This window comes from Helianthus annuus, chromosome 13 (genome assembly GCF_002127325.2).
Source record: "Helianthus annuus cultivar XRQ/B chromosome 13, HanXRQr2.0-SUNRISE, whole genome shotgun sequence".
In the NCBI taxonomy this organism is placed as follows: Eukaryota; Viridiplantae; Streptophyta; class Magnoliopsida; order Asterales; family Asteraceae; genus Helianthus; species Helianthus annuus.
The window spans coordinates 68,021,606-68,026,839 of record NC_035445.2 but is presented as its reverse complement, the minus strand read 5'-3'; the positions used below and the strand labels follow the sequence as shown (position 1 = coordinate 68,026,839).

At 35.6% G+C, this 5,234-nt stretch overlaps 1 long non-coding RNA gene across 5 annotated transcripts; it reads right to left on the bottom strand.

Moving 5' to 3' along the window:
- Positions 1-764: 764 nt before the first annotated feature.
- Positions 765-3,435, bottom strand: LOC110898048. Of its 5 annotated transcripts, none has more exons than XR_004877168.1 (7): positions 3,123-3,435; positions 2,437-3,005; positions 2,166-2,336; positions 1,729-1,917; positions 1,420-1,616; positions 1,301-1,348; positions 765-846 (listed from the first exon to the last, which is right to left on the bottom strand). It is a non-coding gene; the product is annotated as an uncharacterized LOC110898048 (long non-coding RNA). The 5 variants fall into 5 exon arrangements; XR_002569201.2 differs by having other exon boundaries at positions 2,166-2,322; XR_002569203.2 differs by having other exon boundaries at positions 2,443-3,005.
- Positions 3,436-5,234: the final 1,799 nt, after the last annotated feature.

Genomic DNA, 5,234 nt, shown 5'->3' with positions numbered 1-5,234 from the left:
AAGATTAAGGACAAAACTTGCAATTCAAGGTAGTTTATATGGCGTTGCACAAAGTTCTTAATTTTTTTTTTTAAATCATAGTTTCAATACAAGCATTCCCTTTATTCTATTCTATAAAACAACTAGAAAGGTATCCCGTCGCGATGCGGCCGGGGGCTTAGAAATTAAGACACCACATACTCAAATAAAGCATAAACGCTAGGTTCAAAACGTCCATAAAGTGTTATTCAGCGGTACGACGTTTGTGTGTATAAATGAACTCTATAATTTATGACATGTCGAATATGCCATCTATATGAAATATGACAAAAGAACACAATTGGGAAATCGAATTTGGCTAAGCATCACTATCATACGCATCAGAAAGCCAAGCTTCATTTGATGATTATGAAGTGGAGTATGACTTGTATCATGATCTTGTGGAGGCGCATAAGGCAATACCGTTTATCTCGCTTATCAAGTTCCCCCTGTTGTTATGCATAGATCAAACACATTCGAGTGCATATTCTTCGTTACATACTCCGCAACCTTACTACCACCGTGTCCGTCATACACCCCAAAGAAACCCTAATATCATAGCTAAAAAATCATTAGGACACATTTTATCAAGTGTTAATGCTATTCAAAAAAGAAAAAAAATAAGTGTTAATGACAAAAAAGATTTTAATGGCCAAATGAACCCAATCATATAAGATGAAAAAAAAAAATAAGACTCATTTATCTATACACTTGCCATTAGTAACTGCAGGTGTTCACACGGGACACAACTTGCTTTCCAAAGTATGATCTCAACTTAACTTGTCTTTTGTTTCAACTTGCTCTCCAAAGTATGATATCCATTAGTAACTGCAGGTGTTCATATGGGACAATAGATAAAAATGGATACTTGTTGATTAAGGTGACTTGTAATAGATGTTTGATCCCCTAATAGCTACAGAATTGCTAGAATAACATACTGAACCTGACCATCAAGATTTATAATTTAACATTTTTTTTACCCACACTCATTTCAGTCACAAAGTTTTCTGATACAAAAGCATTTTGCTAAGTATACCAATACTAAATACAGATTAGAAAACCCCTAGCAGCCTGGGTGATATAAGGGATTAGGCAAAGATCCCATCTTTTTCAACAAAATAAATAGCCAAAAAAGCAATTGGAAAAGAAAAGTCAAACCTATGGTGTTAAAACATCACGGAATGCAAAATAAACATGTGTAATTTTTTTAAGCAAAATGAATCCGAAAAAAATCCCATAGGAGAAAACAAAAAAAAAATATGAAACCTTGAGCAACGCATACCTCTGTCTAGATTAAGCTTGTAAAATGTGGTCGGCCACATCATCTACACTAAAAGCAATATACTCGTCATAATCATTATCCTCAACTACATATGATACATGCAATAGACCATTCATTACCTGAGATTTTGAAGTAGGCTGGCTGCTGAACCACTTTCTTTTCTTTGAACCCTTTATGGCATGGCTCCTTGGAGGGAAAGCCAGGTCAGTGATTATGTTATCTAATGTAAATGACCCAAGGGTATCCATAGGTTTGTGGTTAAGCCAATTTGTGGTTGTTCTATAAACATCCTCATAAATATATGAAACAGAGAAATCTGCACAAAAATCAATCCAAAATGGAATAATATCCATAAGCATCATATTTCAAATTCCTTCTAGAAAGTAATTCATAAAAATCAATAAATATTATTAAGTGTGATACATTACCATAAACATGACAATTTTAAAACTGCCAGTTCTTTCATCAACTATACTCTTAAAAATAGCTTCCTTAGTGTTCTCATCAACAGAAAACTGAGAACTGTTGATCGAAGCAAACTCTCTACCAAAATAGCCTGCAAATATCATGAGCCGTATATCCCCGGTTGCGATTCCAACACAAAGTAACAACAAAACCTAATTCAAATTCGTGTTAGACAGGGGACACACAGATAATTTTGATGAAAGAAGGATTTTATGATGGAAAGATGGTAGATGTGTGGAGACGTGTCATAATCCAATTTGTTTTTGAAAATCACCCAAGCCAAAAGTACAACAAAAAATTTAGGGTACAAATCACAAACTAATCCTATAACACGACTAAAATACCCCCACTTGAACCTGATAGCATGATTGATTTATAAACCCTAGAAAAATAATCATACCAGAAACAAACAAAATGGCAGCAGAAGGAATCATTCGTCTTAGGTTCGGCATTCAAAGCCTTCCTCGCTGCAGATCGTTTGCATGGTAAATTCAGAGCCGCTAGTGACGGAAATGGCCAATCTTAAGGTTGAAAATTGCTTGGACTAAACTGAAGCCCTGCAATCATATAACTAATAAGAAACATTGCATATCAAAACACAATGAATTTAAATTAGAAACAGAAATAGTTCCAAAGGATATGCCTTTTATCCATCCATAAAAAGTACTCACCCATACCTTCGATTCACGAAAAAATAGTATTCAAGATAGATGGGTTTTGCTGTTTTCGGTTGATATCTGTGGGTTTCATTTTAGGTGGGGAGATTATAAAAGGTGACAGTGGTATTCTGACCACCCTTAGTACACCATCTACGCTGAGAACATCACCACTGCTGTTCCGTTGAACGGCCCGTCACCACCATCGGATTCCTTAGTCTCGGTTTAGTATGTTGAGACTTGCCACGAACCCGGCCAGTTTCCTGTGGCTTGCCCGCTTTCTCTCACCTTCGTCACTCTCTCTCTCTCTATCTGTCTCTCATGTCTGTATTCTTCTTTCTTTTCTTTTGAAATAGATCTGCCTCTCTCTTTGTTTATGTTACACTCCTTTCACACGTGCAACCCGTTGCTGTTTTTGTATGTCCAGTTACGCTCCAGCTGCCAAATTCACGTTACTATGTCGATAATGTGGCAATGAGTTGCGAGATGCTGCCCTTGGTATTGCTAAAAAGTCCCACAAGGTCACCTCAGCTTCAAACCACCGCATCACCCCAAAAATTTAGGGTACAAATCACAATCATCAACTAAAACAACAAAATCAGATATCATCCAAAAAAATAAGGCTTACATTCAAGAACGCACAATAACAACGAACCAACATAGATCTAAAGCAGAAGAGCCAATATTGTCAGTGTTGTTACCTTGTTGGAGGGTTGAAAGCCTGAAAATTGGAGAAGTTAATCAACAGCCACGCCTATATCCACTTGCCATCGTGTGTAAGCCACCGCACCATCTAGGGTCACCGGACCCCTAGCCGCCACGTCTGCAAACATAACCACCACGATGAGATTCCTTACTCTTGGTTCAGTTAATTGAGGCCAACCACTCTCCGGAGCTCGGCCAATTGTCGGAGAAGCGGCGACTCTGATTTAGTTTTTTTTCTCTTCTGCATCTCTCTCTACTGTGTGTCTCTCTCTCTTTGTTGCGTGATAAGATGACACAAAAACCAAGCATGGTACAAACAACAATGCAACCATGGTACAAGTATTGCATTCATAAAACACCAACAAAGCATGATGTACAACCTCTATTGCAATAAAATGTTGCAAATTAGAGTATTATATAATATATAGAGTAAACTGCCATTTTGGTCCCTGTGGTTTGGTCAATTTTGCCACTTTAGTCCAAAACTCAAACTTTTTGCATCTGGGTCCATGTGGTTTCAGTTTTATTACCATTTTGGTCCAAAAATGAAATCATGTCATATTTGTCTTATAAAATCCTATTATTTTGTCATTTTCCGCAGGGGCAAAATGATCATTTCTTTTTTATAAATAAATACCATATTTTATAAGACAAATATGACCTGATTTGTCCCTGAGGAAAATGACAAAATTGCAGGATTTTATGAGACAAGTATGACCTGATTTCATTTTTGGACCAAAATGGCAATAAAACTGAAACCACAGGGACCCAAATGCAAAAGGTTTGAGTTTTGGACTAAAGTGGCAAAACTAACCAAACCTTAGGGACCAAAATGGCAGTTTACTCTAATATATTGGTTGGCATGTAAGAAACAAAAAATCATGTTTAGCCAAAACTTAATGTTCTTTTCACCAACAAATGGGCCGAACAACTGGGTTTTAGCAAGCCTGGCCCGTCTAAACATGTTCGTTATTTTATTTTGTTTTTACCTTTTTAATTCAAAAATGCACAACTCATAGATGTTTTTACACCCATGATGCATGAATGTAACCCATCTTTTACACCCATATATAACTGATGTTTTCGTTTTTTAATGTTGGTTAAATAAAGTATTAGCATAATTATATCTAGAAAGTGAAAAATAGTAACATAATATGTTATTTATAAACATTTACAATAAAACATATCCTACATATAACATATTACTTATTAAAAAAAAATACAAGGGTTGGTTTTATCGTTAACTAGAGTGGTTAATTATTCGGTTAAAACTAGGGCTGATAACAAGTCGAGTCGAGCCAGACCCAACTCGAGCTTTATTCGAATTCAAATTGAGTTGACTTGGCTCGAGCTCGAATTTTAAATCGACCTGAGGTTTGGGGATCGAGCTTGACTCGAATTAAATTCGAGCCGCTTGGCTCGGATCGAGTTAGCTCGATCTAGCCGAAACTGAAATATTTAACCGCATAAGAATTCGGTTATTCCGTTTAATTTGTAACCGTAACCGAATTCAAATTCGCTTATTCGGATCAATTATTGGTTTAACAATTTATTTAATTCGGTTTATTTCATTAACCCGAATTAACCAATTTACCCATTTTTCTATAAAAGTAAAATTATATGGTTAAGTACTTAAGTATGACACTTATTGGGCTCGCTACTCCAATTAGCCCAGCTTGTTTACTCTTCCTTTTAGCCCCAAATCCAGACCCATATCATCCTCATCAGCTCATCAAGTACTTAACTTGGTTCAAATTGATTAATTCCTGTATTTAACCAAAACCTTAAATGAATCCATATTCGGTTATTTGGTTATTTATATTTATACATATATATAATAACCAACTCATTTACGTATTTTGGTTCAATTCAGTTTTCGGTCACACCGTATAGAAAAAACCGAATGAACGGAATTAACCGCTAGGTTCGGTTAGTTTGGTTATTTATATTTATACATATATACAATAACCGGAATGGGATCAAATACAAACACTTAAGTTTGTAAGAACCATAAGAACCAATACATAATTGACAAGTGTCCATCAATAAAAAATTAGTTTAGGGGTAATTTAGACTTTTTGACCATATTTATTTATAACTAATTAAAA